This window comes from Balaenoptera ricei, chromosome 11 (genome assembly GCF_028023285.1).
Source record: "Balaenoptera ricei isolate mBalRic1 chromosome 11, mBalRic1.hap2, whole genome shotgun sequence".
NCBI lineage: Eukaryota > Metazoa > Chordata > Mammalia > Artiodactyla > Balaenopteridae > Balaenoptera > Balaenoptera ricei.
In genome coordinates, this window is record NC_082649.1 from 89,067,448 (window position 1) to 89,081,709 (window position 14,262).

Below are 14,262 nucleotides of genomic sequence, written 5' to 3' on the forward strand. Positions count from 1 at the left end.
AATCAAAAATAACATACCAAGGGTTTTGAGTCTACATAAAGGGTTTTATCCCCCAATCCCTAGACTCTTAAAAATCAGCACAAGGTATTCTGTTCATCTGAGTTTCCTCCTCATATTTTAAAACTTTTTAAAATGCTAAGGTATTTGGATATGGTTTTCTGGAATAACTGGGAACCCACATCAAATTATTATGTGAGATATGAGAGTCAGGTACTATATTTAGACAACATTGACTTTAAATCCTAGTTCCACCATTTTCTGCCTGCATGTGACCTAGGCAACCGTTTTGACCATCTTTGTGCTTCAGACTTCCCACTTACTAGAACAGGACAAGGATTCCTCATAGATTGTTGTGAGCAATAAACACAAAAACATGAAATTCCAAGATTCTAAAAATTCCTTGTTTGTGGCCCCCTTACCTCCAGTAAATAAATGGCTGATGGATTTCTTAAAAAGTATCATATTGAAAAAATGGCATTTTTATTTATTAGTCTGCCGTGGGGTCAGATGTTTTCTTACCAGAGGGTCCACATGCTGAAGTTCTGCCTTCCTTGTCTTTTTAGAGGAACGTACGTGGAAAAGTTTGAAACTCTCTGGCTTCAGTAGTTTCACGATTCCCAAAGCTATCCTGTTTCTGTTTGATTCCTATCATGCCCTTTAGCTCTTCATAGCTTACAAGTAGCCCTCCTGTCCTTGATCATGATCTCATAAGGTTCCCCCTTCTTCTCCTCCTTCCTGGTTCCCTAAGTCAGTCAGTGTCACCAACCCACCCCCTACCTTATCCTAGAAGCCTGCTCATTACTTGTTTCGCCCTCTGTCAAATTTCACATCACCCTCATCACTAAATCATCACATCCCCGTTGACGCACCCCACGCCTGATACCGATTTCTGTACATCTCTTCAGATTGCAAGTGACAGCACGAACAACTCAAACGAGTACCAAAACAAACAAAAAAAACTGTATTGCTTCTACCTCCAGAATATTCACCAAGTCAGTCAGAAATTCCTCTATCTTCACTGTTGTGTCCACTCAAACCATTACTCCCTGGATTCCTCTTCTCTCTGACCTGGATTGTTGTTCTAATGCCTTTCTTATTTCTCTGCATTCAGTCTGGTCCCCTCCAAACCCTAACCCATCCCCACCCTGTGTAAAGCTCCTCAGTGTTTCCCCTTTGCTCCTAGGATAGCGTCCAGAGTTCTCAGAAAGTCCCTGTGTATCTACCTCCTACCGATCTCCCTGGCTTCATTTGAGTTCTTCTTCCTCACTCCCCTAATGTTCACTTATGCTAGTTTGTTTTTCTGTTCCTTTAGGAAGCGGAGCTCTTTCCCATCAGGGGGCTTTGCACATGCTTGGAATCATTTACCCTAGAAATTCACCTGGCAAAATTCTACTATCCTTCAGGTATCGATTTAAATATCCTTTCCTTGTGGAAGGCTCCTTGGATCCCCTACATAAAGGCAGTTCTGCCTCTTATATTCCCTCATATAATCCTGGACTTTTTCTTTGTGGTATGTATTATCACAGGAACAATACTTATTTGTGTGAAACTCTGAGTTAATTGACGGCCTTTCCCACTAGATACAAAGTTCTTTGAGGGTACAGTCCTTGCTGTTCTTTTCCCCTGCTCTATGTGCATCACCTAACTCAGTGGCTAATACATTTCTGGTGCTCCAAAAATATTTACTGAAAAGAAGTAAAGTGATACTGCCGCACCATGAACTGGGACCAGTTCCTATCAGAGAAGCTTCGTAACACACTATACTTATTTTGAGTGTTGTTTCCAAAAACTACTTCTCCTACAAGTGTTCAGGGTGCTGGGTTATAATAATCCATTCTGTAAACTATCATTAACTAAAAGTGTTGATTTATTTAATTTCTTGGAGATTTATTTACTTGCCCATAAAATGACTTGATTGGGTCAGTCGGTGCTTAAGTTCCTTTCTACCTGAGTGCTCTGTGTTCACGTAATCTCTCTTTTATGTCTCTGTTGTGGACGTTTGTGGGATTTTGGATGCATGGAAACAACCCCACTCCTGGTGCCGATTTCTGTATTAGTTAAAAACTTTATAAATTGCAAGTGACAGCAAATACAACTCAAAATGATATAGAGGGAGAGAGGGAGAGAGAATGTATTGGCTCATGTAAGTGAAAAATCCAGAAATAGCTCTGGATTCATAGGCTTAAACGATGCCAAGGGAAATGTGTCACTCTAACAATGCTTTGTTTCATTAATATTTTACTGAAAACCACACATCCTTCTAGGATTCCAGCCATAAAATTTTCATGTCATTTCAATAGAATCATTCCGTCTTTGGAAAAATACATTGTCTCTGAGTGCAGCCAAAAAATGGTATTGTCAACATGGGTCAAAACATCAAGGGGACTTTCCTGGTGGTCCAGTGGGTAAGACTCCAGCCCCAGTGCAGAGGCCCAGGTTCTACACCTGGTCGGGGAACTAAATCCCACATGCATGCTTCAACTAAGAGTTCGCATGTTGCAGCTAAAAAGTCTGCATGTCGCCCGCATGCCACATCTAAAAAGATCCCGCGTGCTGCAACAAAGATCCTGAGTGCTGCAACTAAGACCCGGTGCAGCCAAAATAAATAAATAAATAAATAATAAATATTTTTAAAAATCAAGTTTAAAACTCGATAGCTATTTATAATGGTTCCCCTGATATTCTGCTGTTCTTTGCATGTGCGTGGTGATTCAGGAGAAAGTCAACATAAAATTAAGAGGTCGTGTTCAGTTGAGATGAGATTTAGATAAAGTCAAGAACTAATTAGGAAAATAGTTGGTGTATCACAAGTTGAAATGCAAGCTTCTTAAGGTTGCTGTCTATGTAAATAACCACAGTATGTGGCGTGCAATGGGTGACCAGCGCAGCAAGCCCTGCCTTATTTCCTTAACACGCGTGATTCCCATGCATGCCAGCTTAGAATCTAATTTCCAGCCCCTGTGACTCTCCGCCTGAAGGCTCTCCTTTTCCACTGCAGCCTGCTCTACTTGCCTATGGGCAGTCTGGAAGTGTCGGAAAATTAACACATCTGGAAGTAGCTCTCAACCACTGACTGACGGGAATTGGTGGATAAATACCCCAGCTCCTTCTCCTCTCAACTCTTAGTTGTCTGTTCTGGAGTTCCATCCCAGAATTCTACACTGGGAGCAAGCTCAGACTGCCCGCACTAGTAACTTCCTTGATAATATATTCTTTACTGGCTTCCTTCCCTTCTCTGTCTCCCTTCCCCACTCTTCTACCAGCCTTTCCTTGGATTTGGGCCCCACTGTACTGAAATCTGTGTTCCATCATCTGCAACTGATAATTTTTTTATATGAGTAATCGAATTTCAATAATACTTATGATCTTATTTTACTTATTATGAGAATTCTTCTTCTCCCTTGTCCTCCTCCCTCTCCCCCACCTTAGATCCCCAAATGCTTTGAATTCTATTATCCATTATTTTCCTTTTTAAGCTATGCATTTTAAATGCATTGTATTTTAGACTAGGATTTTTGTTTTGTTTTTGCATTTATGACTTGTGTTTAGCTAGTCATTAATATTTTTGTACAACTTTGTTAGGGTATAATTGAAATGCAATAAACTACTTATATTTAAAAGGTACAACTTGATTGATTGTAACTTATGTATGCTCCCTTGAAACCATCTTCACAATCAAGATAACAAATAGTTCCATCATCCCTAATAGTCTTTTCATACCCCTTTCAATCCATCCGTTCCTCCACCCCTGTTCCCAGCTAACTGTTGATCTAATTCTTGTTACTATACATGAGTTTGCATGTTCTAGGATTTTACATAAAAGGAATCATACATCATGTACTCTTTTTGCTTGGCTTTTTTCACTCAGCATCGTCGAGATTCATCCATATTGTTGCATGTATCCATAGTTCATTCCTTTTTATTTCATCCTCCTATTGATGGATTTGCTTGTCTCCAGTTCTTGGCTATTACAAATAAAGCTGTTATGGACATTCTTGAACATGTCTTTCGACATATTTTTCCATTTCTGTTGGGTAAAATCTAGGATTGGAATGTCTGAGCTCTATGGTAAATGTATGTTTAACTTTTCAAGCAACTGCTAAACTCTTTTCCAAGTTGGTTGTACCACTTACATTTTCACTAGCAGTTCCTGTTTCTCCACGTGCTTGCCAAGATTATGTGGACAATCTTTTAAATTTTCACCAGTCTAGTGAGTATGAAGTGGTATCTCATTGTGATTTTAAGTTGCATTTTCCTAGTGACTAATGATGTTTAGCATCCTTTCATGTGTTTATTTGACATTGATATGTTTTCACTGGTAAAAAGTCTGTTCAAATCTTTTGCCCATTTTTTATTTGTATTATTTATTTATTTGTTTATGGCTGCGTTGGGTCTTTGTTGCCGCGCGCGGGCTTTCTCTAGTTGCTGCGAGCAGGGGCTACTCCTTGTTGCGGTGCGCGGGCTTCTCATTGTGGTGGCTTCTCTTGTTGCGGAGCATGGGCTCTAGGCACGTGGGCTTCAGTAGTTGTGGCACACGGGCTTAGTTGCTCTGTGGCATGTGGGATCTTCCTGGACCAAGGATCGAACCCATGTCCCCTGCATTGGCAGGCAGATTCTTAACCACTGTGCCACCAGGGAAGTCCCCCCATTTTTAAAAAATTTGGTTTTTCATGTCTTATTCTTAAATTTTGGGAGTCTTTACATATTCTGGATACAAATCCTTTGATATATATGTTGCAAATATTTTTTGTGAGCCTGTGTCATGTCTTTTCATTTTCTCAATTTGTCTTTCCAAGAGCAAAAGATTTTATGTTGGTAAAGTTCAGTTTCTCAACTTTTTCTTTTTTGTTTTATGCTTTGTGTTTTAAGAAATGATTGCCTGTCCCAAGTGGCAAAGATTTTTCTCCTGTGTCTTATACCACAAATTTTATAGTTTTAGGTTTTATACTGTTATAGACAATGTGTGTGTCCCCCCACCCCCCAAATTCATATGTTGAAATCCTAAACCCCATGTGATGGTATTAGGGTGTGAGGCCTTTGGGAGGTAACTAGGTCATGAGGGTAGATTAATGCCCTTATAAGAAGGAACATGAGAGACACTATTTCTCTCTCAGCCATGTGAGGATACACTATCTATTTTGAATTAATTTTTATGTATGGCAAGAGATAAGGGTTGACCTTCATTGATTTCTCTATGGGCATCCAGTTGATTCAACCATTGATCCAACTGACTTGTATTTAGCTAAATATTAATGTTTGGATCAATATTGGATAAGGACAATCAAAAGCAATAGACCCACGACAATGAAAGGCCCGTGCACCATGATGAAGAGTGGCCCCCGCTTGCTGCAACTAGAGAGAAAGCCCTTGCACAGAAACGAAGACCCAACACAGCCAAAAATAAATAAATAAATATATTAAACAAAAAAAGCAATAGGCCCTGTATTCATTTATTTATTCATTCATTCATTCAATAAATACCTATTGACTATTAAGTGCCCCAGTAGGCTTTGGAAACACATGATGAATAAGATCCAACCCTAACCTTCAGATTGCACTTTAATTGAGGAGATAAATACAAAAATAACTACAATGTAGTATGAGAAAAGTGTGCCAAAGCTGTGTGTGTGTTTTTTTTTTAATTAATGAATTTATTTATTTTGGGCCGTGTTGTTGGGTCTTCATTGCTGCGCGCGGGCTTTCTCTAGTTGCGTCCAGCGGGGGCTACTCTTTCTTGCGGTGCACGGGCTTCTCATTGCGGTGGCTTCTCTTGTTGAGGAGCACGGGCGCTAGGTGCGTGGGCTTCAGTAGTTGAGGCATGCGGGCTCAGTAGTTGTGGCGCATGGGCTTAGTCGTTCTGCGACATGTGGGATCTTCCCAGACCAGGGATTGAACCCGTGTCCCCTGCATTGGCAGGCAGATTCTTAACCACTGTGCCACCAGGGAAGCCCCCAAAGCTGTGTGTTTCATACCACAATCAATTTAAAAAGTCACAGCCAGCTTTAAAAAAAAAATAGCAGAGTGCATGTTAAGGTAAGTATTATTTTATAAAATCATATGTTAATTTTATGTAATATATCAGTATATGTTTATTGGGTTGCAATATAAAATGAATTTTTTCTACTGGTTTTGGTCAAAAAAGTTTTCATGCTCCTATGTTAGAGATATGTACAAAGTGTCAGGCAATCCAATGAAAGGAGCAACAAATGTCTAGCAGAGAGATGGGGAACACTCAACACAGAAGGGATAACATTTGAGCAGGGTCTTAAAGGAATGCCTGGGGGAAGGGCATTACAAGGAGAAGGAACAGCATGTGCAAAGGCCAGCAAGTGCACAGTCATGACAAGTTCTAGCAATGATGAGAACTTTTCTGTGCCAAGAGCAAAGAATGCTAGGGGTTGGCCTAGGGCAGAGAGTGGGTGGACCAAGATGAGGCCAGAGAGATAGGCTGGGAGATATTAGGAAGAACACTTATGGAATACTAGAAAGATTAGCTTTAGTCCCTGGGCCTGTGTTTCTCAAAGTGTGGTCCCAGGGATCACCTTTATTAGAATCACCCTGGACCGTGGTTCTTAAAACATGGTTCCTGGACCAGTAGCATCAATATTACTTGGGAACTTGTTAGAAATGAAGATTCTGGGGGGGCTTCCCTGGTGCGCAGTGGTTAAGAATCCGCCTGCCAATGCAGGGGACATGTGTTCAATCCCTGGTCCAGGAAGATCCTGCATGCTACGGTGCAACTAAGCCCACGTGCCACAACTACTGAGCCTGCGCTCTAGGGCCCACATGCTGCAACTACTGAGCCCACCTGCTGCAACTACTGAAGCCTGCGTGCCTAGAGTCCGTGCTCCGCAGCAAGAGAAGCCACCACAGTGAGAAGCCCGCGCACTGCAATGAAGAGTAGCCCGCGCTCGCCGCAGCTAGAGAAAGCCCACATGCAGCACCGAAGACCCAACGCAGACAAAAATAAAAATTAAACAAACAAACAAAAAAGAGTCAAAGATCCTGGGGCTCCACCCCAGGCCTACTGAATCCGAAACTTTAGAAGTGGAGCCCAGTAATCTGTGTTTTCATAAGCCCTCCAGGTAGTTCTGATGGAGACTGATTTGAGAACCACTGACCTGGGAATTTGATGAAATGGAGATTTCTGGCTCCTACCTCCAGCCTACTAAGTCAGGATCTCTGGGGTAAGGGCCTAGAATACCCATTTTTATCAAGCTCCCCGAGTAATGCTAACTCACTCCAAACCATGAGAATGACAGTCTAGGTGGTGTGTCATCAGTTGTAGATATTAGGATGCTAGAGGAAACGACAGGAACTGGAAACCCCTGAAAGAAGAGAAGGCACTGGGCGCTCCTAGAAAGGAAGACCAGACAAGAAACTATGGTGATTTTGACAAACACACATTGGAGCATGCCATTTCCTTGCTTAAAACATCCTACTTTCTATCACCCTAAAGATGAGAACCAGACTCATTAACATGGCTTAGAAGGAATCACAGTTTCCAGCTTCTGCCTTCCTTATCCTTGCTCTCCTCTCCCTCACCCACCATCCTCCAGCCCTCCTCCAGTTTCCCTGAACACATCTTTCCCCCTGCTGTCTGAAAGCCTCTGCATCTTTAATTTCCGCAGCTCTTCCCCCACATGGCTCATTTTCAAGCCTCAACCCAAACATCACCTTTTCAGACAGATCTCCCCTGATCACCCCACCGGAAGTGGCTTCCCCACATGGCTTTCATACCATATTATCCTGTATATTTCCTTCTTAGAACTTACTACGATCTGTAAATCCTGGGCCTTTACTTAGTTGTCTACTTCCTTTACGTTTCTCTGTCCCACTAGACTGTAAGGTCCAGGAGACTGTGCCTTGCTCACCACAGTCTCCACAGACCAGTTTCTGGCATAAACTACACACTCTCAGAATTTCCTGGGCTCAGCTTTATGTTCTAAGTCTGCGACTTTGCTGATCGAGGCTGACTCCTTCCCCACTTTCCTACTCCACACTTTTGGGTGGTGACACTAACAAAATCCACATATAATTAAGCCATTGCAGAAGTGACATAGCTTTTGACAACCCAGAAGATAGATCCCGTCAATGTGATTTGGGGTTGTCTGGAAAGTCTTTAGGGACTGAGATGGAATAAAAGATGAAATTACACTCTTGGCAGAAAAAAAAAAAAAAGGAAAAAATATTCCAACTAACAGTTACATCTTGGAAACAAAAAACAACACAGAGGTATTATTTTTCGTACTCATCAGATTGACAAAATTACTGAGTCCACAAGTGGGTGTACAGTGACATACTTTCAGAAGGTGACAGCTCTGTTTGAGGAAGTCCATAGGCACTGCTGATTAAAAACGTGCTTCTCCAACAATTACTATCCTGGAGAAATGGTCATGAGGAGGCTTGCAGTAGTAGCTGCAACAGCACAGGTAATAATAACAGCATAAAAATGCAATAAAAGATTTGCCGAGTCCTGGGCTTCCCTGGTGGTGCAGTGGTGAAGAATCCGCCTGCCAACGCGGGGGACACGGGTTCGAGCCCTGATCCGGGAAGATCCCACATGCCGCGGAGCAGCTAAGCCCGTGCACCACAACTACAGAGGCTGCGCTCTAGAGCCTGCGAGCCACAACTACTGAAGCCCGCGTGCCTACAGCCCATGCTTCACAACAAGAGAAGCCACCGCAATGAGAAGCCCGCGCACCGCAAGGAAGAGTAGCCCCCGCTCGCCGCAACTAGAGAAAAACCGGCGTGCAGCAATGAAGACCCAACGCAGCCAAAAATAAATTAAAAAAAAAAAAAGATTTGCCAAGTCCTACCCCAGGATCTCTTTTAATCCTCAGTCTTATGAGGTGAATACTGTCTATTTTATAAAGGAGGACACCGAGATTTGAATTATGCAAGGCCTGGTTTTTAACAGAGAAAAACTGGAGTAGCTGTATGTGTGATTCACAGACGACTGGTTGAATAATAATACTCCATCTATACTTCAAAGTACTACGCAAAATAAGATTTTAATTAGTATATCTAAAATAAAACAGAAAGATCCCAAGACATATTGTTACGTGAAAAACCAAAACTCAAACTGCAGAAGAATACGTTACCTTTTGAGAGAAATTTAAGCCAAGAAGAACTACTTCAATAAATGTTCATGCACCAAATATTTATTTATCGAGCCCCTGTGGTGTTAGACACTGCATAAAGCTTCAAGACACTTGGGACAAACCAGGGAACAAAAGAGTTTTCTGTCCTCGGGGTGTTTATGTTCTAGTGATGCAGAGACATGCAATAAACAAAATTTAAAAAGGAAATGACATAATATGTTACGAGATGAGAAGGGCTAGGAGCAAAAGAAATAGAGCGGGGGCTGGGGAGAGAGGAGGTGGCTGAGGGATGCAGGGGAAGATGGAGGGTGCCACGGCACTTAGCGTGGCCTGAGTAGGCCTCGTTGAGAAGGTGGTACTCAAGGGGATGAGAGGGTCACGTGGATATCCCAGGGAAGAGGGATCCAGGCAGAAGGAAGAGGTAGGGCACCATCCTAAGTGGGGAGTGTACTCGCAGGTTAAAAGTACATCATGGAGGTCACTGAGGCCCGGGTGCTTGAAGAAGGGCTGGGGGCCGGGGAAGAGGTTGGGGGAGGGAGGGGCAGATTGTGCGTAGAGGCCCCAGGGCAAGGGCTGTGGCTTTTACTCTGAGTGGAATGAGGAGACTGCAGGGATTGGCCCATGATCGGATCTTCTTATTGAAAACCCTGGCTGCTGTGTTGAAAATAAATTGTAGGAAGGCAAGGACAGAAGGCAGGAGAACATTTGGAGGCTGTTGTAATACTACAGGTGAGACACGTAAACACCTAATAAACATCTGGAAAGATTCACCACAAACTCATAAAGCTCCATCTAGCTGTGGTGGGTACTGGCTGGGGGAGAACATCTTAAGGTATGTTTGCTTGCCCTGTAGTCTTTGAATTGCTTTATAAAACATTATTTATCAGTTATTTGAAAAGTTTAAAATTACTATTATTATTATTATAAATACTAATAATATTTACCCTTCCTTCTGGAATAATTCAGCCTCAAACCAGTTAAGTGTGGCCAAGAAAAGTAGGAATTTGCAAGAGGGTGGGGAAAGTAGCCTGGTGCAGGGTGTCAGCGCCCAAGACAGGTGAGAAAGGCAACTGTTAAAGGGACTGGTGATAGGTCGCTTGCATAACAGGGAGATTGACAGAATAAAAGAATATATTGAGGAGAATGGCAGCCAGGTTCAATGTTGGAGAGTTATGTATATGCAAAGGGAGAAAACTAGAATGAATCCTCCTGTGTTGGATTGGAATTGGAAGCTGAGAACTCATAGTTTTCACTAGCTATCTATCTATAGATAGATAGACAGACAGATAGATAGATAGATGGATATAGCTAGATACAGAAATAAATATATATGTGGAGGGCCTAGAAGCAATGACATCCCAATGGTCATGAACACCCTAGGAGCCTCATCTAGGTTTCTAAATCGCATTCTCCACGAAAAGGAATTGGGACTTCTTGGAGAAATGGCTAATTCCAGGGCTGGGGAAGGAAGATGCAAGATGAGCCTGGAATACCTTTTTGTACCCGACCATAAAGAAGCGCTCCAAGAATGATGGGGACATGTCAAAAGGATGCAGAAGCCAGCTTGAAGAAGGTCCCACTGGCCAAGTATAGGACAATTTAGGTATCAAAATAAATAATGATAGCAATGAATCATAACCCATTGAATAAAATAGGAATCAGTGAGTCTAAATTATTATAAATAAAACATGAATAAATGAGAGGAGATGACACTTTCCTTTTGGTAGGATGCCAACTAATAAATGTAAAAGGAATGATGGAAATTAGAAAACCACCATTTGGCAACCATCATAGTCATAATTAATTCAGCCAAGAAACGTCAATGGAGGCGAGAACTCAGGAGTGAAAATTTGATGAGAAATGGGATATTTACAAAGTGTCAAAGGACCTTCCCACAAAAATCGTTTAATTACTATAGTGAGCTGAATGGTAGCCCCAAAATGATTCTGTCTGCATCCTAATCTCTGGAACCTGTGACTGTTATCTTCCTGGGAAAAAGAGTGTTTGTAGATGTAATTTAAGTTAAGAATCTTGAGCTGAGGAGATCAGCCTGGATAACCAGATGGGCTCTTAATCCAAGAACTAGTGTCCTTTTAAGAGTAAGGTCAAGGGAGAAGTGATAGACAGAAGAGGCAACGTGACCGCAGGGGCAGAGATGGGAGGGCGCATGCAGCTACACGTCAAGGAACGCCCACAGTCAGCAGGAGCTGGGAGAGGTAAAGAACAGACTCTTCCCTAGACCCTCCAGAGGGAACGTGGGCTGCCTTACATCCTGATCTCAGACTCCTGGCCTCCAGAACAGAGAGTCCCTGATCCTATGGCGTACCCTTCCCTCCTCATAAATTCCCATTTCGTTCACACAGTTTGAAGTGCACCCCCGTTACTGCAGTCAGACTTCATTCAGGCATCCACCCAGGCAGTGCTTGCTACTCTCGGCCAGCCTCCTCTCTTAATGCTGCTCTCAGCCCAGAGTGGCTGCCAGTGGCCACCGCACTGTCATGGCACCACAGAGAACAACCCTGGGTCTTTTGGAGCACACCCTTTGTTGCCCTTATTTCCAATAAAAAAAACAGTTAGCTTTTGAAAGTCTTTGGAAGAAAGTGAACCTTGAGGATAGGTGAAGCTATTCTCTTATTTGTTTAGAAACCTGGATTCACTCTAATTTGTCCACCTTCCAACCTCAGCTTCATCCTGCCACTCGTTGCGATATACAAATAAAGACTAAAAAGCATGGATAAAAGGCCCTGAGAATCAAAGAGCCTCCAAGTCTTTCTTTTTTTTATTTTATTTTATTTTATTTTTTATTTTATTTTATTTTTGGCTGTGTTGGGTCTTCATTGCTGCGCGCGGGCTTTCTCTAGTTGCGGTGAGCGGGGGCTACTCTTTGTTGCGGTGCGCAGGCTTCTCATTGCGGTGGCTTCTCTTATTGTGGAGCATGGGCTCTAGGGTGCGCGGGCTTCAGTAGTTGTGGCACGTGGGCTCAGTAGTTGTGGCTCGCGGGCTCTAGAGCACAGGCTCAGTAGTTGTGGCGCACGGGCTTAGTTGCTCCACGGCATGTGGGATCTTCCTGGACCAGGGCTCGAACCCGTGTCCCCTGCGTTGGCAGGCGGATTCGTAACCACTGCACCACCAGGGAAGGCCTAAGTCTTTCTATTCGTATTTTAACGCAGCCTGTTCTGTGCCCTTCAGCCCTTGTAGACGGTGTGTGGATTTTTCTAGACTTTTCCTCAATCTCCCATTCTTGTCCCTCCCCACAGGCTCATCCCAGAGGCATGGCCCAACTCCATTCTTTCTCCCTGGGGTTATTTGAAGATCCTTGCACATTTTTTTCTGACACAGTCCCAGCTGTTTTCTCTTTCCCGATCTTCTTCTGTCTCTATCTTCTACCTTCTCCTCTGTGTCATCAGGTTTTCCCCCTCTTGTGTACCCTCAGAGGAACGGGCCAGTCTTCTTGCATGTTTGCATTTAAGGGACATCTCTTCCATTACACCCTGACTCTGTGGGGGAACAGATTCCAAGCACGCGTTCTCTGCAGTACCTAGGAGGCCCTCATGGACAGTTTGCCTGGTTATTACCGTTCCCTCTGCCTGGAAGCCTCTTCTCTTTTGGTGCAAATCCTTTCCAGTGTTTAAGTGAGGCCCTTCCAAAAAGTAAAACTTCTATCTCTGCCTGAAAGAGATGTCGCAGGCCTCTGACCACCAGATTTGCATACTTGCCTTCTACTTTGCATCAGAGTCTATAATTATGTCTTATCTCTCCTGGTCGTGTGCAAACTTCCTGAGGACAAGAAAGAGTCTGGGCCTCTGAAACCAGTCTGGCTTTGAATCATGGGTCAGTCCCTTGCCTGTGTAGTTGTGTGACCTTGGACAAGTTAGTTCACTTCTTTATACCTTAGTTTTCTCTTATGTTAAGTGGGGATGATAATATCACGTGTAGGGGGACTTCCCTTGTGGCGCAGTGGTTAAGAATCCGCCTGCCAATGCAGGGGACACGGGTTTGAGCCCTGGTGCCACAACTACTGAAGCCCACGCGCCTAGAGCCCGTGCTCCGCAACAAGAGAAGCCACCGCAATGAGAAGCCCGCGCACCGCAACGAAGAGCAGCCCCCGCTCTCGCCGCAACTGTAGAAAGCCTGCGCACAGCAAGGAAGACCTGATGTAGCCAAAAATAAATAAATAAATATTTTAAAAAATATATCACTTACAGGATTTTTGCAAGGATTAAATTAAATACTTTTATACAGTGCTTAGAAGAATGCTAGACACAGAGAATACTTGATAAATATTAGTTGTTACTATTAATATTTTCCTTTATGCATTATTTATCTAGTGCTGTGTAACAAATTACCTCAGAATTTAGAAGCTGAGAACAATTATAAAGATTTGTCATCTTTCATAGTTTCTGTGGATCAGGACTTGAGGTGCAGCTTAGATGGGTGGTTCTGACTTGGGATCACTTATAAGGTTGCAATCCAGATGCCAGCTGGGGCTGCAGTCATCGGAAGGATTTCCTGGGGCTCGAGGGCCCACGTTAAAGCCATCAATCCTTTCCATTTGGGCGTTTCCACAGGGCTGCTCTGATGTTCTTGTGACATGGCAGCTGGCTTCCTCTAGAAAGAGCAATCCAAGCGCCCAGGGCAGAAGCCTCAGCACCTTTTATGACCTAGCCTCAGAAGTCAAGTACCATCCCTTCCCCCACGCTTATTGTTCACACGGACCCGCTCTCCCTGATTCACCTGGGAGAAGACTACACTGGGACATGAACCCCAGGAGGCTAGGATCTTCAGGGTCATTCGTGGAGGCTAGACGTCACATTTTATTCTGTTTTGCTCTAAGGGAGTTAGTACAAATAGGAGGCTCTAGCAATCACAGACATTGGGAAGCATGCCGGCTAGAGAAGCATTCCAAGGAAGAAGGAAGAAATGAACCAAAGAAAATATTTCTTCAGCCTCATCCCTTGCTTCTTCTGCCCTTGCACTCTCAGCTTAAGCCAGACTGAACCTACCTGGATCTTCTGTCTCATTTCAGCGCCCGTGCACCTAGAGTTTTTGTCTTTGAAAGCATCTCCTCTCCACTTCACTTGGCTACCTTCCTCTCAGAATTCATCTCTCAAGCTTAAACGCTTCTACTTCCTCTAGGGAAACTTTCCCTGATTCCCTT